The 27495-nt window shown below is 35.2% G+C and overlaps 1 protein-coding gene and 1 long non-coding RNA gene across 2 annotated transcripts in view; one reads left to right on the top strand and one right to left on the bottom strand.

The window, feature by feature from the left end:
• The window catches only part of LOC145680996 (uncharacterized), a 1339336-nt gene that overhangs the window by 746630 nt on the left and 565211 nt on the right, over positions 1-27495 (top strand). Inside the window, exon 4 of the mRNA XM_081752259.1 lies at positions 22563-22592. The gene's annotated coding sequence lies outside the window, so the exon portion shown is untranslated. The remainder of the gene's footprint in view (positions 1-22562; positions 22593-27495) is intronic.
• LOC145680997 (uncharacterized) overlaps positions 1-27495 on the bottom strand; it is a 597524-nt gene that overhangs the window by 49475 nt on the left and 520554 nt on the right. The window lies entirely within an intron of this gene.

Here is a 27495-nt window from a genome sequence, read left to right as displayed (position 1 = left end):
GCGTGTGTAGTTTTGTGATTAAAACAATTTTCTTCTAAATTATGTTCTTAATTTGCAGCCATTGTGATAGTTTGAACTATTAGTCGGATCAATATAACATCAGACCTGAAACAAACTCCAACAAAAGATCTGTGAACAGTTTTTGTTTCTACCAAGTGTACTGATTGACAGAAAAGAAGTTCCCAAAATCTGACAACCAGAGGTATTTTTTCCAAGATGGCTGCCGATAACCTCAAAAATAAGTGACGTGCAAATGACTTTCTTTATTTATAATTTAGAAAAAAATATTTTCCCATCAAATCTGCAGTTTGTATTCCTACCGGTTCTCTTGATTGACACAGGAAAAGTCTACCATCATAGGGAAATTGGAAGTGGCTTTTTTCAAAATGGCAGCCGCTAACCTCGAAAATCTGTGAAATTCCTAAAGTTTTTTGTATTTAATTTTAGAACAAATACTTTCTCATTAAAATTACGGTTTATCTCAACTAGATATACTGTTCGACTGAAACTGTGTCTATCATAATCTGGAAGCCGAAAGTGTTTTTTGTGAAGATGGCCACCGGTAGCCTCGACAATCAGCGAAATTTCTACTTCCTCATTTTTAACTTTCATTTTTTAATCTCACAGCAATTACTTTTCTAACAAAGTCATCATTTTAATATTCAAGGAATTCATTTCAATCAACAAATTGCATCTATGGGATCAAAGAGGGACACCAACAATGATCAATACGGTTAAATACCAGTTATTAGGTTTCGTAATACACAATATTAAGTTGTAAGTTTTATCATTATAACACAATATGACTATACTGTATGCATTACAGTCCACCTGGTAGAAACAAAAACAGTTCCCATACATGTTGCTGGAATTTGTTTTAGATTATAGTTTCTCTTTTGCTAAATTGACCTGACTACATGTACCTAGTATATGAGATTTTTTTCACTACTATACTATACAATTTTTTTTTATAAATTATCCATAACAAAATTCGTTTTATATTTGGTTATGAAAATACGCAGCAGCTTGGGAGTAAAAAAGTTACAACTTCATTGTATATTAGTCCTCATCACTGTCCAGTGGTTCATCAAATACTGAGTTGTCAGAGTGCGTAACTTGGCATAATCCATATACAGAACTGAATGGAAGTCTATAGCTCTGCAACTGCACCTGCTATAACTGCAATTAGATTTATAATTGCAGTGCATGATTGTCAATAAAGTGTCCGGTGCAACATTTATATCACGCATTATTGGAACAAGTTCATCGTCAGCGAGTTTCCAATTTCAGTTCACAGGATTCATTTCGCTAGTCGTACTTGCTCATCTCATGATCTGATAGTACACTCGTAAACAATGGAATTTTGTGGAAGACTGAGTTGGAGAAAGACATTCTGGGTAAACAAATGACTTGGCTAAGACGACTTTCATTTTAAACCTCTGGTAATGCAAAGCTGCAAAAGAACTTGTAGTGTTGCCACCAAAAATAATAGCCATTGTCTGACTACCAAGACTTAATATACCAAGGTTATTATCTGATAAAATAAATGCAGTCAAACAGGAATGAAGGACGTGATTACCTTTTAAAAGATTTTGGAATACCATTTTTTTAACCAACATCATAAATACGAAAGGTGAAATCTTATCCTGTGAATACCTGGAGAAATAACAACTGTAGACGTATCCGATCAAAATACGAAGTTTTGCTATTAGCTTTAGCATAATATAGAAGAAGTATTAAAAGCTCAGTATGAGCGTGGTAGGATGTTCCTATGTACTGTTAACTGCGGCCTTTGCAATATTCATATAAGCGTTCTCTTCTGCTTGAAAACCAACACCCTCTCAATACCATCTCATCACTGATTAACTTGATCAATTGTTGTTTAGTATCTCCCGCGGTAAGGAATTTTTCCTGCTTAGCTTCGAATTCAGAATCACCGCTAAATTGAACTATTGGGTTATGGATGTGTGGTCTCCTCCTCTTACCTCTACTATCCTTTATTGATTGACCTGTATCATTCCCAGCAAACACAACAGTTACCATACCATAGTGTTTAATTGTAAAGTCTGCATATACCTTGGCAATTTGACGATAGGTATTTCCCTTTTTCCACTTCAGCTTCTGTATCAAGTAGCCTCTGTCAATAAAGTGTCTATCTGAACACAGATCAGCATCAATTGACGCTGGATTCTTGCAATACTCATCAATGGTGTGGGCTAATTGTGGTTTGTCGGCCCTTCCCAGAATGTGGATATCCTTAAAAAGTGATGTTGGGTATGCACTATATTCATACCTCATCACCTCTAAATCTAAGTTTCCTGTTTTAGAGACTACCAAAAAAAAAAAAACTAGAAGAGCAAGCCAGGATCAATGCTTTTGTCCTAAACTGCAGATGAACTATTCACTGTTTTCATTTTGTAGGCCCTCTTAAAAGCGAATGAAAATTCATTTTGTCCAATCATCTTGTCCACAACAATTCTCCCCACTGCCTCGTACGCATACACATTGATGTCTTCCTTCGCTACAATATCATTGATAATATTTCTCAATGAGGCGTCACTAGAGAAAGGGGAATATGACATATTTTAGTATATTTTTTAAACGTCTAAAGTATCTTCTTCAACTCTTGACAAGAGAAGGAACCCGAGCCCAAAACTTTAGGACCCCATTTTTTGGGGATTCGGACCCGGTCCCGATTTCTGACATAACCGCTATCCTCAAAGGACCAAGACCTTTTCAACACCACCACCTGCATTCAACAACTGCATATTTAATAGGCGAATAGAAGGAAACCGAGCCAAAATTTTCGGGAGCCCATTTCTGGGGCCTCGAGTCCCGCGTTCCATTTCGGACATCACCGATGTGGTACGGGGATCAATACCTTTCCAACACCACCACCTGTGTCCATTAAATCCATGTTTAATAGTCGAATAGAAGGAACCTGTTCAGGACTCCATTTTTGGGGTCTGAAGACCAGACCCCGATTTCTAAAATCACAGTTCTGCTCAGGGGATTCGGACTTTTCCAATGGCACCACCTACATCTAACATATTCATGTTTAATAGGAGAAGAGGAGGAACCTGTGCCCAAACCTTGTGGACCTCATTTCTGGGGCTTCGGGCCTGGGCACAATTTCTGACATTTCCACTGTGATCAGAGGACCCGGTCCTTTCCAACAACACCACCCGTGTCCACCAACTTCGTGTCTAACACGATTTCCCTTACGTAGAATTGGCTTCATGCTCTTTATAGGAATACATTTATTGGCTTTTAAAACTGCAAGTTTACCTTTCGCGTGGGGTATCCAGGTTCGATTCTCGGCGGGAACTCACGTTTGACTCGCACGTTAAGGAGTAGATTCAATTCCTGTACAGCCTCGCTGCTAAAATGGACGCTAAAATCAAATCAAATCTAACTGTAAGTATGTTGGATAAATACTTATTGTTCGATTTTAAAAGTTACAGAAATTTTTCCGATCTTTTAGATTCGAGACGGCCATGTTGAAAAAGCCATTTCCGTTTTCAGATCATGATATACTTCATTCTATCGACCAATGCACCTGGTAGAGACGAAAAGCGTAAGTTTGATGGAAAAATAACTGTTCTATGATTAAAAATAAGAAAGTTACAGGAGGTTTTTGAAATTTTCGTTGTTATCGGCGGCCATCTTGAAGAAAGCTACTTCCGGTTACCAGAGTTTGGTAAACTTTTTTTCTTTCAATCATTGTATCTGGAAGAAACAAAAACCGTTCACAGATCTTTTATAGGGATTTGTTTTAGGTTAACGTTTCTTTTTCGCTAAATTGACCCTACTATGTTTTAAGAAGCGTTATTTAATGGAAAAGCTCATCAAAAATAAAAGGAAATGAGCTAATTTCCCTTTCTTAAAATTCCGTACTCTATTTCTCCCTTTTTGGGTTTCATTAACTTAATGTCATCCTCGATGCAGTTGCTGCAAAGTAATACTCACCAACTCTCCAAGTATTATCTGTTATTCTAAATATTATCTGTTTCTTCTATTTGCTTCGTCTCTGTTGTAGCATCCTTCGTTTAGTTAACACTTCGAATCCAAAGCCCGAGTAGTTTGGGGATACTTTATTATTGCAAACGGATGAAGCCCGAGTAGGACTCTGAGTACTTTTTTAATGGAAAGGATGATGACCAAGTAGAACTCAGGGTACTTGGAAACAGTCGAAACCCGACTGAGACTCGAGGTATTTTATTAATGGAAACGGAGGAAGCCAGAGTAGAATTCTGAGTACTTTGTTAATGGAAACGGATAATGCCCGAGTAGCCTCGGGGTACTTTGTTAATAAAAACAGACAAAGCCCGAGTAAGATCATGAATATTTTACTAATGGAAACGGACAATGCCCGAGTAGGATAGAGGTACTTCGTTAATGGAAACGGGCAAAGCCCAAGTAGGATTGTGAGTACTTTATTAGTGGAAACGAATGATGCCCGAGTAGGGCTCGGGATAGTTATTTTTATGGAAACGAACGAAGCCCGAGTAGAATTCAGAGTACTTTATTAATAGAAATGGACGAAGTCCGAGTAGTACTAGAGGTACTTTGTTAATGGAAACTGACGAAGCCCGAGTAGGATGCGGATACTTTGTTAATGGAAGCAAACCAAGCCCGAATAGGACTCGATGTATTTTATTAATGAAAATGGACCAAGCCCGAGTAAATCTCAGCGTACTTTGTTAATGAAAACGAACAACGCCCGAGTAGCATTCTGAGTACCGGTACTTTATCAGTGAAAACGGTCAATGCCCTAGTAGAAGTCGGGATACTTTGTTAATGGAAACGGACGAAGCCCTAGTCTAACTCGGGTATTACGTATGAATCTCTCAAATACCTCCCGCTAATGGTGGTTGCTTCTCTGTGGAACAGTTACTCAGACTCACAACAAACTGAGAACACTATTTACTTGACATCTAGCGATGAAATTGTGAAGTTGGTAAATCAAATGGTCTTAGCAATACGGCAATTACCCAATGTTCTGAGGAAAACTAGGAGCTAACATAATCCGATCAAATAACAACAACGACGGAGGATTCGGATGAGTTGCTTACATGGAACTGTTTACCTACTTCGTGATTGGTGACCCAAAAGTTACCAGTTGCATGTCTAGAACAAAAGTGGCGATCATGAACACCTCGAGTCCACGAAACTTTGTGATACTCACAGAGAAATGTGAGTATTCTGATGGAAGTCCTATTTCTTTCTTTCTTTCTTATTTTCAGATAAACAGGGAATCATGGAGAGAAAAGGAGAGGTGTTAGTAAAGAGAAAAAGATAAAGAAAGAGAAAGAAAAAAATAAAACGACTAATTTCCTTCTTGAAATGCCTCTTTCCCTTTGATTGATTGATTGCACTTTAATGGGGACCTCAGAAGCGAAGCAATTTGTCCCCGTCACGGAGAGACTAATGGTCGACAGATGTCACTCATACAAGAACTTCAAAAATAAAAGCAACGAACTAAATCATGACTTCCAAAAACAGAAAAAGAAATAAAAATTAAAGGTCTTAAGCAAGTAGCAGTGTCACAGTGTACTCCACGTGATGGAATTTGGTTTGATTTTTGATAAACCAAACTTCCTAACAAGATAATCTTCTCCAATGCTAGACTTAAATACAGCAATTTTATCTCAAAATTACATGGTACTTTAAGATGAATGAACATTTGAAAGTATTTAATACATTAGATTTGTCGAATAAAAGTATTTAGTATCATTTTACTTTTGTGTTGAACGGGTAGATTAATGTTTTGCATCCTGAGCATTAGGCAAACTGGCTAATCTCAACAGTATTGAGGATAGTCTATCAAGAAAGGATGACATTTATAACACTGTTCCACAAGTTTCCAAAGGCTGGATGTTTACAGAGAAACGAATATAATTTCTTCGTGACTTTTGAGTTGCTGAACACGAAAATGACAATTAAATTAATTGATTAGCTCTTATTTTTGACAGAATGGTACTATTGAGCTGAGCGAGCGAAATCTTTTGCTTTATACTACGCACAGTTTGCATGGGATTGCTTGCCCATGATCTTTTCGCAGGCATGCACCCAGAAATTTTTGTTGGGAAAAGTCTAAAGATTGAGAGAGAGTTCAATAATAAAAGGCACTATATTTATATAGGATCAAACGGGTGTTATTCTACAGCGAAAAAAAGATAATTAATTTTTAAGTACTGCTACCTATAGTCTTAGGAAAAATGATAAAACTAAATTGTTTTTATCAGAAAAGAAATAAGAGATGATGAGTAAGGTCATATCTTTATTCTACAACAGTCATTTCTCTGCTAAATAAACATAGTTTTATTAAGAAAGTGTACAAATATATGTCGAGCTGCGAAGTTTTGGAGGAAGGGCCTGGATCCTTAGACCTTCCGCGTGGATGCGCCTCTGTCTTTGAGTAACCAATGAACTTTTCATGGTGATACGGGTTACCCATGGGAACGTTCTTAAGGGTCTTCACTACAGCAAAATTAAACCACCGCTAAGTTTAGTGTTTTTCTGTAATATCTTCAAAATAAATAAAAATATTGGAAAAGCTGAAACGTAGTGAACTAGACAATACGATTTTGCATGTGATACCGTTATCACAACTCATCTATCTGCTTTCGATTTGCAACTGTAGGCAGATTTAGCACTTTTTGCGGGTTCTGTAAATGGCGGCATAGCAAAAGCAGATTGGTGAGTTGTGGTAAAAGTATCACATGCAAAATCGTATTGCTTAGTTAACTACGTTCCTGCTTTTCCAATATTTTTATTTGTTTTGAAGATATTACAGAACAATTCTAAAATTAACGGTAGTTTAATTTCGCTGTAGTGAAGACCCTCAAGTCTTGATTGTAATGAGAATATATGAGTAGGTCGGGAAAAGGCAATGGTAAGCGCAACTTCCGGTAAAACTGAATTTTCTGGTGGAATGGGTTGACTTTGGCGAAGCACAGAACAGTATGTAGATAGTTTTATTTCGGAATTTTCCCTGCAGATGGCAAAATAACTTGTTTGGTATGTGTCATTTGTTTTGCATTGTATGAAAATGTTGAACATTCTTTCTCAGTTTACTCGAAAATTAGAAAAATTTAAATTATCAATGTCTTTCCCCGAGCCGCTCGTATATTCAAATATTCATAACCACAAAAAGTTTCTTGCGATTGATCTTATATCTATACCATATGTTCTTTCAGGAATCCACATGAAAGTTTGCACGTAGATAGAGATTATCAACTGGCATGTTGGTATGCTAAGAGGCAGGCACGCACTCATAAATTATTGTTGAGAGGGGTCCAATATTACAAGCCACTACGTCTATGTAGTATTGAAGGGTATTATTTTGCACCCGAAAAGACGATAAGTACTTGTAAAATACTTCCACCTATATTTTCAGAGGGGAAAATGATCGAATAAGATTGTTTTTATAAAAGGAAGAGTATAGATGAAGTGTAAGATAAATTTTCATATTATATCAACCATTTCCCTGTTAAACAAGTCTAATTTAATTGAGAAAGTGTACAGGTATATATTGAATGATCCGGACTTGCTGTACCCCCTCCCCCGTGGGTGCGAATCTGTCATCTCTATACCATATGTTGTTTAAGGCATCCTGATGAAACTTTGCTCGTTGATAGAGATAATTAACTGGAATGTTGGTGTGCTAAGATGAACATACTAGATAATATTGCACAGTTTGCTAGTGAGTTTCCTCAGCTCAATTTTACATTTTAAATGTTATTGCCTAGCTACGTATAGGCTACGTATGATACAATACAATAAAATAATAACAGATACGACACCCTTATGTAATGCTGATCAGAATTGAACCTCATTCTCAACTTAATTGTATCTGTAGAACTGCTCTTAAATTTTAGAAAAATTCTCAAATTTCTAATTGTTATTGTGAATACTAACACTTCCACGAAATGGGGTATTTATTTCTACTTACTTAGACATATTTCTGGGAATTACCAGCATCTATGGCTTTAAGTCCCTAATGTGGGATGACATCCCTCGGTGGGCACACTGTTCGTGGAAGGGGGAAGGGAGGAATTGACATGTATATTAGGTACCATCCAAGTATGAATGAGGAAAACCGAGGAAAAGCCTCACTCAGGATGGCTTGCCTCAATAAGCTGACAGACATTTTCGAGCGAGTGGCTCCACTAGGAATCGAACCCGACAACGCTCGCACTAAAAGCGAGAACGTTAGCGAGTATGCTACGCGAGGCCACACAGAATGCTGTAGATATCCCACTAGTGTAACTGATGCCCAAAATATTAACTAATTTCAGGGATTCTAGAACTCTGATTAGACAAATGATTCGAGGCAGGGTTACACTTCAGTATTTACATCTTTTCTACCAATTGAACCTCGTGCTTAAGACAGCCTCGCGCAAAAGGTAACACACTCTCGGCTCATCAAGTACAAACAACAACATACTACAGGTTGGATTGGAAACCTTCGGTCGACCAAAATTGTTTCCAATCGGGCATCGGACACCCTAAAATCGGCTCTGCTACGAGGTGTCTGTGATTTGTAACTAGACTACATTCAGGGAAGCTAATGGCTTTTTTCTTCTCAATTTCAAGAGAAACTGTTATTTTTGTTAAGTTCGGAGAAACATTTTCTAGAGGTTCAGAGATAGGAAGTCCTTGGACATGAGAAACAAGCCAAATTGTAAAAGTTATGTTAGAGAACACAATTTTATGTTTTATATTCATGGTTATTCATTTCTTAATAGGAGGAACCACACAAAGATATAAGAATAAACAATGTGACTGCTAGACTCTCACTAAATCGTAAGATTACTGCAAACAACATACAACGTTCATTTCCATTAAACCACGGAGCTCCCTCGTGACTGTGAGGATAGCGTACGCGTTATTGGCGTGGGAGACCAGATTCGATTACTAGAGGAAGCTCGTGTGTTCTGGATTCCACATTAAGATATAACCTCGTTGATGAATGGGACGCTAAGTTCATATCAACTCAATTCATTAAATCACGCATTGAGTTTGTACGGAAACGTAGAGCAGTTATACACGTGGGTTCATTTTTTTTTTTTTTTTTTTTATTTTGATCCTCCATTAACATCCAACATTTTTGCACACAAAACGTCAGTTTTAGAGATGGGCAAATTGAATACTTCTTCGAACCAAATCTTATTTCAACGCTAATATAGCAGAAATTATTCGAAATACTGAAATATTTTCGAAAAGATATCAACTGAAAAAATAAAACACTATTATCATGGAAATGCATCGCTTCGCCCCTGAACACAATATCACGATTATACAATTTTCATATAATTTGTACAAATAAAAAATTATGACCAGCCAAAAATGTTACATATTATGAGATAAACACATATACAACAAGAGTGGACGGTATCGCATTAAGAAAAACATGATAGGCATAAGCAGTGTTTCCAACTGGTTATATGTGGAAAATCCAACGTTTAGTGCAATACCCATTATTTCAGGTCTACGTTGTTTACTCAAAAGTATATAGTTCAACGATAGTGATGAGCGCAAGAGTCTTGGTCTTGCAGTTTTTGCAAGTCTTGCATGCAAGAGCAAGACCAAGGCCAAGACTCTTGCGCAAGAGTCTTGCACAAATACCGATACTACTTGAATTTTCTTTATAGAATGTAAAAAGGGGGAAAATCGTTACATCTTTGAATAGAATTTCTTGGCTTCAGTGGGAATACAGCTGGAGTGAATGTTTTCCCACTAGTTTATGCAATCCGTGTGAGTTGATGTGCCCCTGTAGCATATAGTTACAATGTGGCGTTTTGTGTAGTTATTACTCGTTTTCATGCCACACAGGTGTCATTCTAATCAAAGCATGTTGCACACAAAGAAAGGTGTCATTGGTGCTGGATTACGATTCATTCCTGCGTTTTTAATTAATGAGAATTACTTACCGGGAAATCAGACGCTATTCTACGTGTAGGTGTTATCTGGAATAAACTTAAACCTTTGACCTTCAAGCTGGTAAAGTTTGTCGGCTCGTCATGAGATAATTATAGCAAAAGAGGGATTTGCACTGCTTTGCCTCAGACATTGTGCTGGCGAAACGCCACAAACGTCCAATAAGAAGGAATCTGTAACAGTAGCGTACGCAGGAATTTATTTCGGAGGGGGGATGCAAAGATTGAATGTGCAAGACCAAAACCACCCGGGTCTTTGTCTTGGTCTTGCATTTGCTCATCACTATTCAACGATATTTTCCAGGAGAAATAACCACACAAAAATAACGTGAAGGAATTCAAATTCCCATTAGTAATATATATATATATATATATATATAATGATCGTGGCAAAATTTTGAATTGAGTAATTCTTTATAAGAAGACATTTTTGACATCTTCTGAAGTTAATTAATTGAAAGCTTGTTTCCTACATCACATAAATTAAAAGTGTTGGTGGTCTAATTCAGAAATTATACAGTATGTTCAAAAACTCAACGCAATGGATGTAGCTACTTGTTGACATAAGAAAAATATAAGCTAGAAACGTACACTTTTTCCTTTGTGTATGTTATGCAAAAATCCGACAAAATATGAAGGACGCTAAACCTCAACTCATCAAAGACGTATGCTACGCAATGAGGCTTAATACTTACTGTAAGTGGAGTTTCAATGTATCTGTTTGTCATAATTCATTATGGGAAGATTTTCAAACACACTAAACACACTATACATTGAATTCGAAAAAATAACGTTGACAGTATTGGAGAGGTAATTCCTTAGGGCAAGTAAACCAAAATATACTTAAACTGAAGCCAGATGCAAACAATATCAATTTGTAGACCGAAAATAGAGCGAAATGTATGATTGTCACAAGTGGAAAGCAGAAGTAATTCTTGGGCAAATTTTGTATGAAATTATTTGCTACAAATAATAATAGTTCAGAAAGTGGTTACAATGAGACTAAAACGTATAGGACCAATGTGTGATGTGAAACGCTCAGTATATTTGACTTAACTATAAAATGAAAAGAGTTTCTAGACTTTTGGCATAGGAAAACCGGTAAATGGTGTTAGCACCTATCTATCCATTGTGCTTGAGTCTGTCTGGGAGTTTCATCCACCGGGGAAAAGCGTGAGTGGTTTTGTCTTCCGCGAAGACCAAAGTTGAAGGCACAAAAGGAAAGCAAATGCACGCTACGTATAATGCATTACTTTGTTGGGGTTTCACTCTGTCTGCTTCGCTAACGCACGGAAGTCACTTTCTATTTAATGGAACAAGAGGAGGAAACACCCACGTTATTTTACAAACAGTAACTTAAGGGAAGTAAACGTAGATTAACGTTAAGGAGCTGGTACAGAAGAAAAAAACTGGATACAACCTCATTGTTCATATTAAATTATTGAATACAAGCAAGCACTTGCGTCTAAAAAGAAGATTAAGTCAATTATATTTAACGTTTCAGTTGTAAAGGTCAAAGTGCATATTAAGCAAGTTAAGGCATAAAAATAACAACCGTTAAAAATACTTTACAAAACAATACTTTTCTAAAATGCACTGAAAATGAGATGTTTTGCTGGGTTAAATGAAAAATTGAACTAAGACTAAAACCATTGGGTGCGATTGTTTGTAAACGATTATAACGAAACACTTTCGTGATTTTCCTTTATATATATATATATATATATATATATATATATATATATATATATATATATATATATATATATATATATATATATATATATATATATATATATATACATTTTAGCCCTACCTTAGTGAGAGAGCAACCATACTTTTTAGTTTTAGTGCATGAGGTCCTTGGTTCGATCCCAGCTGGCGACAAGTGAGCTTTGTGGTGGACAAACGCCGTGTTGATGAGTTTTCTCGGGATTCTCCCGTTTCCTCTCACTTTCTTAATTCTACCATTTCATTCATTTCTCATCACCGTCTCCTTTAGCCTAGCCGGCATAACCATGGGACGTAAAACTCAAAGATTTCATTCTTTTTTAGTTTTAGTCTAATTTATTCATTTTATCACACGAAAAAATGAAATATTTTCTACTTTTCAGTATCTTCTATAAAAATCATTGTTTCCGAAAGATATTTACAGTTATTATGTTATTTCTTCCTCAATGTATTAGAAGAATTTTCAAATTTCATTGGTTTTTGATTGAATTCTAAAAAGAGGATGTTATAATAGATATCCTACTTCTTCTTTGTCATCTCAATCATAGGTTGGTCGGCAACATTAAAATTGTAACGCTTTTCCCTACTTTGGGAGAGCTGTTTTATACTTTTATAAGTTCTCTTCTTCGTTACTGCATCGAGATATTTTATCCTTGGTCTTCTTCTTCCTAGTTTTCCTTCTGCCTTTCCTTCTATCAGCACAGTAATCCAATCCGAGTTCCAGCTTCTCTCAATGTCCACGTCTCTTATCCGTAAAGCGCCACACTTCATACTTGAGTCTTAATAAGTAATTTTCGAACTATCAACAAGACATTTCTTGATGATATCCTACTATGTAGAAATATTAATTAATAAACTCTAGTTATCTGTTTTAGTATATGATGATTCAATACTAAAGAATACACACATACACTTTCTCTTTTTTTAAAAAATACGTTGTGAAAGGCAATAGTTTCTTTTGTATTATTGCGAAAAGAAAGAAAATAAGTAAAAGTTACGGGCCACCGCACTAAACTTTCTCGGTCCAAAAAAAAATCATGTTGTGCTGTAGTTATTAATAAAACATTTTCTTTTGAAATACGATCAAAATTACAATGTTTTTTTTGATAATGAAATATTTGTTTATAGATTAACAACAAAATCTCATGAGTCGTATTTTACAGAACTCAAAACGCTCACCTCCAATAGTAAACTACACTTGTGGGTATCCTCATTGAAAGTAATTTATGCAACACTAGAGCAATAATAAGGAAATATGAAGAAAATTGCCAGAGTCGTTTTTGAAAAAGTAATCTGAAAAGCAATTCATCCCCAAGAGTAAACTACCTTTCTGATTTTCTTTTTTTTTCTTTCTTTTCTTTCTTTTTTCTTTTGTAAGGAGTACTTACACAATATTATAGAGTTATTGATAAAATAAGAACAAAATTCCGAAATTACTTTTTCAGAAAATCGTCTAAAAAAATTCCCCAAAAATAAACTTCGTAGATATTTTAACACAAATGAGTTATGTCATATTGTTAGATTATAAATGAAATATTCATTTATGTAGTATGAACAAAATCACCAGAATCGTTGTTTAAGAAAATCATAATAAAACCACATGCTAAGAATAAACTATCCCTCTTATACTTTTCTCAGAACAAAGAGTAATACTATATTTTCAGGTTCATTAATGAAGTATTTATTTGTTAAATGTGATTAAAATTACTTTAGTTATTTTTTGAGGAAATCGCCCGAACAGAACTCACTGTTAAAAGTAAACTACCCCTTTTCGATTTTTCGCACAGAAATAACTTACTCGTATACTACAGTATGAGTTTTTATTGATTTGTGAAATATAAAGAAAATCGCTAGAGACGTGTTCGAGAAAATACCAATTTTTATTTTCAATTTTCAGTAAAGTATTTTGATTTTAGGGGTAGGAAGAAAATTCGAAACCTTTGTAGAGAACCATATGTTGGTTGAGATGCATTGAGCGGTATGGCTTTAGGCGAGTTTACATCTGAACGAACAGATTGACAGATGTCGAAAATACAGATTGTATGGGCCATGGAACGTGTGAATTATTTAAATCTCGAATTCGACTTTTTTTTTTTTTCATTATCACCATACATACTTTCTCGTCCTCGAAAATAAAAATGACTTATTTTGTAAATCTCTCGTAAATGCTCGAACTTGATGTAGTCAGCTGAACGCCTAGTCGTCTGCAACCGAGCAAAACTCACATGAGGATGTGGGTTGTATAAGCAGTAGGCGCTCGCCGATACCAATCTTTTCCATTAGGTGATCCGTGGACCGCTGAGGACCTTGAAACAAATTTAGAGGTTCCGTACATTATTTATATATATTTAATTTATAATGTCCTCAATTTCGCAAAATATTATTTTATAAGCTCTTCAATAGCATATAGCCCAGGCAATAGGATATATTGACCTTACCTGGAAAAATTCAATGCAGTTCTGCAAACAGGCTTGCTTACTTCATGCTTTTCTGGTCGCTGAATCCGAATGTTTAACTTCCCACCTAAATTTCCCCTAGAAACACTCAAAATTATGAAAATTTCTCCCCATTTTTTATATGTTAAGGATGGGCACGAGTCGAGATAAAACTTGACTCCAATTTCACTCGAGTTTCGAGTTGAGTCAAAGGTAATTTTCTCGAGTCGAGTTCCGAGCCGAGTCACTGTTTTTGAGGTCGAATTTCGAGTCGAGTCAAGTTTGATAAATGGTTCGCTCGTTTTGAAATCATGGCCTGATTACACTGGAAAGCGAAAGCCATGAGAAATGTAAGCAGTAATGTGGAATACTTTTAGTGTTCCTCACGACAGGGAACATACTCGCATCTCGTCTCGTCTCTATAACGAGACGACAATATTTTTTAGAACAGTCTCAAATATCGTGAGTACCAGTAGAACTATATCCTGTAGTTCTTACCATCAAGGCTGAGACCTGCACGGTCGAATTTGAGCCCAAGCAGAAGCCCAACTCCGCTAGTGATGTCAATCGGTTCGCCTCCGTTCAACTGAGCGAACAGTTCGAGACGGCTCTCTTGGGATGAGCCAATTGCTCGGCTCAACTGAGCCGATGGCTTTAGCCGGCTCGATTGGGATCAGCCATCCGCTCGGCTCAATTGAGAAGATGGCTTGAGCTGGCTCGGTTGGAATTAACCATCGACTCGGTCAATTTAGTCGATGGCTAGAGCCGGCTCGGTTGGGATTTGCCACCGAATCGGCTCAGGTGAACAAATGGCTCGAACCAACACGCTTAGGGTAACCCATCAGCTCGGGTAAGCCATCGGCTCGAGTTGGCTCGGTTGGGTGTGCTACTGGTTCGGCTCACTTCTCGGTTCGGCTTGATAGTGAATGAGTTATGAGCCGAGCTGCTTGAGGCGTTGACAACCCTAAAGCCGGGCTGGGTAGTTTTGAACATCTTATGTCTTTTTTAAGGAGGTGGGTTTCGAACTTCCAGATGCTGAAAAAGAGAAAGAACAGGGAGAGTTTCGAAGAAGAAAATTAAGGACAGACGAGAGAGTGAACGTGGCAAGCCCTGTAACTTTTAAGAATTTTTGACTAGAGCCCGAAGACTTGCTCCTGCGGAACTCAAACCCAGAACCAATTGAACGATGTACTTACCTTCTGAAGATTTCTCGGCGATCGAGATCAGCAGCCAACTAGTTTTTAATATTGAGATACAAACCCCCTATTTTTCATGGTTATACGCAGTGTTGTAATAATAATAATAATAATAATAATAATAATAATAATAATAATAATAATAATAATAATAATAATAATAATAATAATAATAATAATAATAATAAGAAGAAGAAGAAGAAGTTGTGGTAGTAGTACTGTAATATCATTAATGATTATACCGTATTGTTTATGTAGAACACTTGAAGGGAGTACTTGAAACTTCAACAGGATTTAGCTCGATTTGGCTCGTTTTGGTTCGACTCGACTCGAAACTCGACCCAAACTCTAGTCGAGTTGGAATATATTTTTCGAGCCGAGTTCTCGAGTCGAGCTCAAAGATGTCTGTTTCGAGCCGAGTCGAGTTTCACTGAGAAGCCGCTCGTGCCCATCACTATAATATTTCTTCTTTTGTTTTTGGGAAATAAATAGCGAGAAATTCGGAAAGTAGACAAAATTTGGAACAAAACAGGCCCAATGACATTTTGACATTGACGAACAGGAACAAGGACGCTAGCGAGCATCGGAGCCTGCACCTTGTGCCTTGGCGTTGCCAGGTTGCATGTGCTAAGTTACGCTATTACGTTATTAACCACTGACGACCATTACGTTCGCTCTCTCGTCTGTCCTTAATTTTCTTCTTCGAAACTCTCCCCATTCTTTCTCTTTTTCAGCATCTGGAAGTTCGAAACCCACCTCCTTAAAAAAGACATAAGAAAATGAAAAGAAGGACGTACTTTCCATTGTAGAAACCTGGAAACATGATATGAAGTCAAAGTTAAAAGATGAAGCATTCAAATTTAAGATTAAAAAAATATATATATATACATGCAATACTGTTTCAAGACAGTTGAAACAAGATTTACCATTTCTGGGCTTAGTTTTTAGTCCAAGTCTAACCGAAAATGAAAAAAAAATGGAGAACAGAAATGAAATTTTAGTTTAATGTGTCACGAGTAGGCTAAAAGAGACGAGTGATTAAGGAAAGTAAGTGATGGTGAAATTAAGTTTTTGGATTCTCTCACCGAAAGACAAACCAGGGACCACGTGCTTTAAAGTCGAACACGCTAGTCACTAGACCAGTCAGGTGAAGGGGGGGGGTCAAAAGAAGGATTCATCAGATGAATGTGTTATTTGCATTACTTATTTCATTTGTATAGATTAGGACCCCTACTTTCGGGGAAGCTGATAACTTTTTTCTTCTTAGAATTAGGAACATATGACAGAAACTGAACTAATTAATGATTGTTACGTCATTGATTTTGCGAATTTTTGAGTATGTAGCGTTAGTGCAAGTAAAAGAGTCTTTTAAAATTGAATAATTCCTTTATTCAGGAAACTGTAGTAATACGTCGCCTTAGACATGAAGGTCGCAAAACCGAAGAGTCCATAAAAAAAACTCTAGGTAAAGAATTTTGGTCTGAGAAGGCGAAAATACCGGAGTTCCATTGTTGCCTGAAATAGGCGTGTTAGGTATCTATGTTCAGGTTTCTTGGTACGCTGAATCGAATAAAAGTAACATCAGTCAAATTGGATGAAAAATGTAAAAAAAAAAAAAAATGGTAGCCGTCCGAACTTTCCAAACATTTATAATTTCTACAAATATTAACCGATCGGAACTGTATGTGCTATACAGTATATAAGGCGTACCGGTTTTCGTTTTTTAAGTTGAAGATACTATTTTTGCTTTTTGATCCATACATTGCGTTTTAATATAGCTATGTCACACAACTACACACTGTCGTACTTACGTCTGCAACAATGTGTTTATGATTCATATTATTTAATTTGTTTTTCTATAGCACTTTTGCACAAAATATAACATTGTATTTTTGTTATCACAATAACGTCTCTGTTCCTTTGGCAATGTAATTAATACATTTTAATATCACCTTTTCTCATTTTCTACGAAATAATGATATGATATTTTAGCATGTAGTATCATATAATTTTGTTCTTCGTTTCAATGGCGTTTGTTATTCCTTAAGCTCCTTCATTTTCCAGCCCCGGGTAAAAGCTACGCCACTCACTTCAACATTCAACACCACTTTTGTTCCACCCTGGTGCATCTTTTTTAACGTTTCAATGCAATTTTCAAATATATTCACTCGCAACATAGCCGAAAAATTGCAAAATATCGGAGCACCAACCTTTCCTTTATTCCTCTATATCTCCAGAACGGTTAAGATCTAGGATTTTCCCCTCTAATGGGTTTAATTGTACACAAAAGCACTTCGTTTCCTCATAAACTCGTCCACAATTTCGTGTCACACTTGAATCGGTTTCCTCGTAAGTCTAAAAGGTCGCAATTAAGTAGCAATAACCAAACGTTTTATTTTTTATTGATTTCAAATTTTATTATTGTTCACGATAATAAGCAACACGTTTTCACTAACGAGAAAAGTTTATTTTAGAGATGTGAGGTCCTGTATTTTACAATACATTTCACACATATTTAACTAGAATTACAAGTATCATTGAACTAATTTAATTCCCATAAGATTTTTTTGGCTCTATTCGTTTTTTCTTAAACATTTTCGGAGAATATTTAAGTTTTTCCTTCATAATACACAAGAAACAAATACCTATCGTACTTTAAAAGTATATTTCTTGATAGATTTGTTTGCAATATGATAGTTCAAAGTTGTCGATGAGTTAAATTTAGTGTTTCTACTTCATGTTAAATTTTATTTTCCCTACCAATTGGTCTTTTCTTCGAAACACAGCCTTCTTACTAATCTCGTTTTCTGATTCAGTGAAGCACAAATCTCCAAGAATTACCTTCGTTGTTTTCTGTCCATTTTTCCTTGTATGTGCACATTCTCTCGCTTTCGGAAACCTATATCAGATTCCAAGTTGCAATCTTAACCTTTTAGAAATACTAAAGACGTTTGGAGAATGTGGTATAAGAAGAACACTTTATTTTTTGCTAAACGCTAACAATATTGCGTTATAAAATTCTATTTTAATAGTACATAATTGAAAAATTTGAATTGAACATTTGGATTGTATACATCGATGTACATCGTTCTTGCTTACACTTTGTCATATTTCTCACAATTTCTGAAAAAATAAGATATAGCCTAAAACTTAACTAAGTTCCGTGTTAGGTCATATCAATTCAGTAAAACTTTTAACGGTTAAATAACACGCGTTCAGCTGCTATGCAAACTTTGTATATGGACTTGAATATTTCAGATTGTTATTTGTGTTTTCTAACGGGTCGTATAAAGGACAATAGAAAGACTACATATCTAAAGTAATTTTCATCAATGTTAGTTTCCTTTAAATTAAACTATAATTCGAGTGACTTTTCATGATGATCGAAAATTACAAGCTTCAAAAGTTTCCAATAACCTTTGACAATAAGTTTTAATACTATCTTTGAATGTTTTACATCTACTTTATTCTGTCAGTATCTTAAGTATTCTTTTGTGTGAACAAATCACTTGAATTGTTTTTTTCCTCCTAATGATAAAGTGAATTTTCTTCAATGGCATTGTTATCATCGGCGCTTTGCTAATGCTTTTCTCTCTTTGCTTCATAATTCAAATATTGGCTCTTCTCCATCACTGGTAAGTAAACGATTAAAGAGTTATTGAGATCAACCTTCCAACTGTTCATTTCACAGGTGGTTTTGAAGAGAATCGCTTTGCGAAGCACACACTAATGAACAAAGATAATTATAAATTTAAGCAAAGAAAAGACTACGACTTTGTTACTGATTTTACATCTACTTTTTATTTTGTGTTTAAATACGAAAGTACATAAAACAGATAGAAGTGAAGAGGTATATCCTACTTCCCTCACTTCCTTCACCTATACATAAAAACGAAATACACATTTTAATTCACGAATAATTTATTCAAAATTCGTGAAGAAAGTACATGTTTTGAGAACACAACCCAAACATAAGATCATTGTTTACTTCTACAATGAAAGAGGGGGCCGTGGTGGCTCAGTAGTAGAGGGTTCTCCTCTGGCGAGTGGGGTCCCGGGTTCAATGAAGCCAAGTGAACTTTGAGTGGAAAAATACTATGTACGTGGGTTTTCTCGACGATCTTTTGTTTTCTCCTACTTTCTTCATTCCACAATTTCATTCATTTCTCATCATCACCGACTTCTTTAGCCCATAGTGTATAACCGTGGGATGTGAATCTCAAAAATTTCATTTCACTTTTCATAATTAATGAGGCAAATGAGCCTGCTGCTCGCTGAAAAATCTTTCTCAAATTAGATCGGATACAAGATTGGATACAACCACTGTCATTTCCTATCCCATGTTCATATTTTACCATTTACTGAGTCCTTGCCAATAAACGTTCTTCAATAGAGATTAACTTTTCGCGGAAAGCTTTGAAGTGGATTTTTTTCTTTTTCATAAATTTTGTAGGAAATGTTTCGCTTGTTTGTTGTTCCTACATCGTAATTGTACCGTAAACTTTAATTGTAATAGGCATCGTATGAAAAATAGTTTTATAAAGTAAAAAATCAATTTTTCATTTTTGGAAAATACCTATGTCAGAAAAAAATAATATACATTTTCCCTTAGAATTCACATTTGATAATAAAAAATTCATAATCTTGATGTTTCATCAATTTCATACGCGTAATACAATGTTTTCCCTTGGCTTTATTACTCTTTTACATTTACATAGTTCCAAACTGGAATTTTACATGCACACCTATGTAGGTCATCTGGTAATATACAGTTTGTAACTCTGCACCGTTGCTGTGTTATAGGTCCGAACGTGAAGTAAAATGTAGTGGTCTAAAATCCATTACTGCACCTCAGATAGCAGCTTGGCAACATCACAGAAGCACTTGCCCCTAGGAAATGACTCATCGTCCAGAGTTGAACACGTGGTGGTGGTACGTGGGCACACTTTCATTGGTTTGACTAGATATTCCCTAGTTTTCTTTACTTATATCAGGCAAAGGCCGGGATATTATCTTCTAGAAGGCAAGGGCTAGTTCCTTCCCAAATCTTATACCCACCTGAAAGACCTAAAAGACCGATGTGACTTCGGAGTTGGAGATCCGAACCCTTTTTTGAGTCATTCCCTCACATAAATAAATAAATAAATAGCACTCGAAAACAATGACAGCGTACTGACGTACCATCACCAATGGAAATCCGTGTTCATCTCAGCGACGACAGTGATGATCAAGTTTATTTGGGATCAACATGGGATATTACTACTTGCCGGTAAAGGGTACCACAATTAGCAGGATAGACTCTGCCTCACTGCTGCGTGTGTTGAGGGATTCTGTAAAATCCCAGAGCGTGGCATGCTGACAAAAGATGTCTGGCTGCTGGAAAACAACACACCCGTTCACTGCTCAAATGATGGCCAAACAGATGCACGACCCTGGATATGAAATCCGTCCTAGTTTGCATTTTCTCTTGACCGCACACTATCTTCATTCTACCTGTTCCCAACCACGCAGTCATTTCCTTGGGTCAAGTGCTTCTGCGATGTTGCCAAGGTGATTTCTGAAGAGCAGCAATAGATTTTGGACCACTACAATTTACTTCACGTTCGGACCTATAACACAGCAACAGTGCAGAGTTAAAAGCTGTACATTACCAGATGACCTACATAGGTATGCAGAATTACACATGTAAAATTTCTTCGCTCTACGGTATGTGGAAATGGGTCGGGGTAAAACTTTTTCGTACTACTGTCGTTAGCCAGCAGAGAAATCATACATGTGCAAATTACTCAGAAAATATTGCTTTGCGACCCTTAGTTCATATATGTGAAAATGTTCCAAAATACTTGTAGAATATCCCCTTGAAAGGAATGCAACGAATTACCAGTCACCCTGTATGCATAACTGAAAGATTGAAATTGACTTACAAAATAATTAATAATATAATAAACTCTTACCTAGTCATGTTTCTTTCAAGTTTTTAGTTGCACAGTTAATTCAGTAAATCAAGTCAGAATAAAATCAAAGCAGAACTTCTTATTTTCTATTACACAAATTAAATAAATGTATTTTGAGAATCATTGATTTTTCCTCCAATTTGCACACACAAAACAACATATAAATTTTTAATTACCAAATATGAAATAATATTTAAAAATTTTCCCAGTCACGGAAAGTTGCTTGAACATTTTCCAGTCATGGAAAGTTGTTCCTTGAAAATTATAATTTGTTGTCTTTTTAATATTCCTAAACGTAATTTCAACCAACTTTACAGCTTAATGATAGGTAGCATTTGATCGTGAATGTTTTGTTAGAACGGTAAGATTTCAGCGGAGAATTTTCCATCTCACATCATTCCTTTTCAATAAGAATATCTTTCCTCATCAACCGCATCATGTGTGCAATTATTTAGTCTTGTTTAACTTCAGGTCCAATTCGACTTATTTTTCTCTCAGTGCTTATACTTTCGTAGATTTATATCATATACTTAATTTATTAATTATTTTTCCTTTCACTTCTATAATTATCTTCAATTAGTATAAAGTATAGTAACATCACTATTTTTTGTTAGATCTGTGCTTACAAAGCAGTAATAGTCTTCCGAACTGTATGAACCAGCTGGTATATGACAACTTCTAAAAGTATTTGTCGAATTTAATGGCGGTTCAAGTCATTTTTTTCTTTTTAGAATGTGATTCAAAGAATCATAAAACGTGGCGAACTTACATAGTTACTAGTAGTCGGTAAGAAATTTTTCACGATTGTCTGGATTCTCTGTTGCAGGTCATGTGTAAGGCGCAGACAAGCAGCCATTATGTAATCAACGAATTGGGAAGTTACAAGAGGCTAAATAAATTATTTTAATAGCTCAATAGCTCAATTTACAAAGCTTATTTGTAAATTGCAAGGGTTTACTATTATATATATATATATATATATATATATATATATATATATATATATATATATATATATATATATATATATATATATATATATATATATATGCTATCTTCAATTCTAATATTTGCTTGAGTAATATTTGGGATTTCTGATGTTTCTCGATATTTATTTTGGTTGAACCAATATATGATTTGGGTTGTACGGTAGGCCTATACATATTTGTATCATAGGAACATTTAAGTGAACTAATTGTAGATTCCTCAAACCCTTTGCTTTACAATTATATTATATAGTGGGCCTGAATTTTACAGTAGAAGTGTCTGAGGGAAATTTATTTTCTTCCATTCTTCTTTCAGGTGCTGACAATTCTCTTTAGATGCGTTGAGGTAAGTACTCTGTGATTAATGTAAGAACCTGAGAAAGTAATTAGACGATTTCGGTTAAATAGTTGATTTTAAAACAATTACTGTAAAACACGACTATTACAGTCAATAAGAATGTGCGCCACTCTTAGTAATATGTGTATCACTATTACGAGTATATGCGTAACATTAGAAGAAAGCCAAGAGCCATAGATAACAATCTGTTGACGTAACAGTGTTTTTCTTTTACATATGCAGGACATAAATAAATATACAATTTGTTCTAGCAGAAAATCAACTATAAATTATTATTATTATCACTGAGAACGACCGACATATCTTTTAAAGCTACAAACATTCATTTTTCTCTACTTTCTCGAAAACTATTCGTGAGAATTTAGTCCCAAATATCTCATTTTGTTCGGCTCATGCCATGTCTTAATTAACATATTTTCTATCTCTGGAGAATAGGCAAATAAAAATAATAAAGTTTCGGAATTACTCCCAGGTTTAGGTTATATCCCATTAACCAAACTGTGCGCTATAGTCTTGCTGTTGTCATAATGGAAACTTGGACAAGATGTACTTTAATTTGAGTTTTGCACAGAATTAATCTTCAGATTCAAAAAATATATTTTTCTTGATCATCTCCATAGGCGCTGACTTTGGGGGGGCAGGATACTTTTGACCCCCAATATTTAAAGGTGGAGTTCTCGCCCCTCCAATATAATCCAGTCGAAGAAGAATTAACAAAGAGGAGCAAGAATTTTTGTCATAAGCTTCGTCGTGCCTTAATTAAATATTAGTAACAGCCTTCTTATTCAATAGAAAACGCCGTTTTCAAAACTGTATTTAATAGGGTACTGAAGCTTTAACCAACACTCTGACATCACTTGTATGACAAGAGAAGATCAATATGGTGCGAAAAGTTGCAGTGAAGATCCCAAATTTTGAACTTGAATTTGTTATATTGCCTTTAGGCAAATTTGATTTAAGCCGTGAATTTCGCAGCGGAGCGAATGAAGAGGAGAGCGGACCGAGAACTGGGGGGAAAGAGTTGCTTCATCAAATAGTTGATAGAAAACGGCTGAATATGATGTTGTTCATTGTTTGGCCCCCCAATATTTTCTTCAAGTCGGCGCCTATGATCATCTCCAAATATTCGCATGAGAATTTCCTCCTCGCACTTCTTCATAGTATTTTCCTCACTCCAACGAGACCTATTGTTTGATATTACTTATGTCTTTCTTAAGGTACAGTATTTTTTCGTTAAACACTAATAATATTGTAAATTTCTACATTTAAAACAAGTACCTAATGGATTAAGATGTACAGCAAAATGTTTATATTTGTTGTCCAATTGAAAATTCCAGGTTACTGTGCAAAGTACAATCAAATTTTCAGTTCTATTTGAATGTGAGTACATTGTGCATATGATCAATAACCATCTTCATGCGGCACATCGAATTACAAATTCCTGTGTTCCTAAACTATTCCATGTATGTTTGTTAATGAGTAGAGCAACCCACATTGTGCTTTATTTTTTGTTTAATTAAGCTTTATTTTTTTCAAATTATGCTTTATTCTTAATTTCAATCATTGTTTTACATTAATCCTGTATAATGCATAATATTTACTATACATTAAATATTCTAAATATCTTGATTTATTTATTAATATTTTATGCAACCAGTTTCTTTCATATTTAATGAACTGTTTACTTAATGCACTATAAAGAGATATGCTTTACTTGAGTATTTTTTTTTATCACTTGTGTGCACCTTAGAGGTGCATATATACAGAAAGAGAAAGTAAAATATGCCACCAAAATGTACAGAAGGTGCTCAATTTCAAGAGGTACACTAAACAAATATAGTGTGGAGTTCTTATGGGTAGGAGGGAAGATAAACGGGCCTTGATCAATTTTGAACCGAAAATCTGAGGGCCCGTTTATCTTCCCTCCTACCGTTCTTATGTATTATTCATTGTTGGCAGAAGTATTTTTCTTCTCCTTTTTTCTTTTCTCCACATCAAAGGATTACACCGAAAAGTTTACAGAAATAAAAATAAGCTTTTAATTGTTGCATTGTTGTTCTCAACGCTTTTGTATTGTAAATATTGGTTTGAAAAAATATTAATACAGTATGTTAAACTTGTAGTTAAAGAGATTTTTTAAAGAATTGTGCTATATATTTTAAATTATGCTTTATTTTCTTAAATTATGCTTTATTATGCTTATAAAATTAGTTTATTCTGGACCCTTAAACCACAACCATGTTCAAGGTACCAACCATACATTTGTGTAAACTGCTGTTATGCTTTTTATGCTTTTGGGTTGCTCTAGTAATGAGTTTCTAGCGTTGCTTTGCTAGATTCTAAGAAAAAATGTAAACTTGATGATTGATGTAAAAACAAGAACAACTATTATTTCCTATTACAATGAATATCATTATGGGCATTCAAGTTGATGATATCCAATATATCAGTACCAAAATATCTATAAACATATTGGTTGTAAATATTCGTCTAATGGTTATATGTAATAAATGACTTCTGCCTTCCAACTGTTTTCCCTATACTCAAGGTGACCAGACGTCCCGTTTAAGCCGGGACAGTCCCTTTTTTCCAACCATTGTCCTGTTTTTTTTTCTGATTCTCGAACGGGACGCCTAAATGTCCCGTTTTTAAGTAAAATGAGCTAGGTGTCCCGTAATTATTATTCAAAATATAAATCGTCAATGCAAATTCTACTCCCTTCCGTACCAACACTCGTTGCCAAGGTTCAGCTGTGTCTAGAACTTCTGAATTTTCAAATGGGAATTGAGTTTTCGTGGTTCAAGTGGGAATTGAGTGGGAATTTTGTGTGTTCAACTAGTTAAAAGAATTGTTGGGTAGAACTTGCAATCGGGAACCATTATTTGTTGTGTGGTACACGTAAAGTTAGAAACGGTGTGTTATCACTCTTACTTGTGTATTTTGTAAATTGAGAACACTTCTGAGTCCCAAAATGCAATCTGGAAGTCAGATATCCCCCTCCCCCTGTAGCCGATTCGTATGCGTCCCGTTTTCGCAAGTGAAAATTCTGGTCACCTTGCCTATACTGGATGTATCCAAGTCATAACTGCCCTGAAGCAGAGATTATGCCAAGCTGATGCCTGCAAAGAGAATCGAATCCGTTATGACGAAGGACACGTGACGTACTAGGAACTATAATAGATGAAAGTCATTTTGTTGAAATCATTAAAGTTAACCAAGTGTAAATATGCTCAAATAAATACAAAATCTTGAACTGTATGCAAACAATGCTGTTTACGTACGCGTAACAATGTTGGGTTGTATTTATTATTACTATTATTATTATTATTATATTGTATTTCGCGTAATGTTTTGAAGAACTCTCTGCACTTTTCACCATATTTGTTACCTGTGTCTCTCAAACCATACCCGTACTATCCCTGAAAAGCACCAAAAATTGCGTGCTTCACAACAATCTGTGGCTTTTATCTTAACATTTGTGTTCATTTTCAATTGGAAGATAAAATTTGATTTGCGAAGAGAACACATGGATTTAGATTTCACGTGAAACTTGAGTCAATGACTCATTGACTTAAATTGCATCAATACTGGGATATATATATATATATATATATATATATATATATATATATATATATATATATATATATATATATATATATATATATATATATATATATATATATATTAGGGTGGTCCTTATTTATATGGGGAAAAATAAATTTAGGAATTTCCTTGGACTCACCCTCTAAAATGGTTCAATATGGGACAAAATTAAGCCAGGGGAAAAAGTAGATCCATTGAATAATCTTAAATGGTGCCCCAAACGACCTAAAATTTTGAATGAGTTTACAATACATAGTATATGGGGAAAAGCTGGAATAAACTTTTGTAATTTACAAACGGCTTAAGGGAATGGAAAGATATCTTGGATAATGGAACTAGAGGAAATAAACAACCTAATTTTGTATAGCATTGTTATGGCGGCCATCTTGAAGTCCGCCATCTTGAATTCAGGTCACAATTTTTAAATAGGAAGAGGGCCATGTTACATATCATTTTGAGGTGGCGTTTTCCCAGAAGCACAAATCTTGTATTATTTTCAAGCTACCAATAATCTTGTAAGAGTTATTACGTGTGAAAAGCGAAATGCTTCGATGTAATGTTATTTTATTGTAGTTATGGATCACAGATTTGTAAGAATTTTGGAAGTATTTTACATAAACTGGAAACAAATTGCTAGAGAAAGTTAAATCTTTGTTTCCCCATGAATACCAATAAGTTTTTCCATCAAGATGATTCATAGACCATTATGAGGAAAGAGAAAAAATATAACATGGAAGAAATTGAAATATCCCTTATTTATGTAGTACTGTAGTTTTGGGGTAAGTTTTCAATAGGTTTTCAATCTTATATACTACACAGTTCACTTTTGTCACATCTAGGAAAAGATTATCTATGAAAATTCACTTTGTGCAAAAGAAACTGTTTCTGATACTCATTTTTCGTAAAAACGATGTTGTAATCTTCTGTTAGTTTCATTCCCCTTTCTGCTGCATCGTTTATTACAGAGATGAATTTAACTATTGTCTTTCCTTGAAGATAGTCATTGTTATCTGACCATGAAATCGGATCACACTCAACAAACCCTTTGGGTATTTTAAATCTCACGAGAAAAAATTGTTTGTTGTATCAAAATCACTGATTTCTCTTTTCGCAAGATTTTTTATGGTATTATCCTTGCGTCAAGCCTCTTTGCTGCTTCACGGTTTCTCCTTATAGTTTTAATTCTTTCAACCAATTTTTGTTTTTCCATTATGTTAACTTCATCATCAAAAAACTCCAATGCTACGTATTCCTCCGTCAAGTACCAGAGATGCCAAGAAAATTT

This window comes from Thermobia domestica, chromosome 3 (assembly GCF_964235325.1).
Source record: "Thermobia domestica chromosome 3, izTheDome1.hap1.1, whole genome shotgun sequence".
Lineage (NCBI taxonomy): Eukaryota > Metazoa > Arthropoda > Insecta > Zygentoma > Lepismatidae > Thermobia > Thermobia domestica.
Note: the sequence above shows the minus strand (reverse complement) of the source record. Positions and strands in the feature narration are given on the sequence as shown.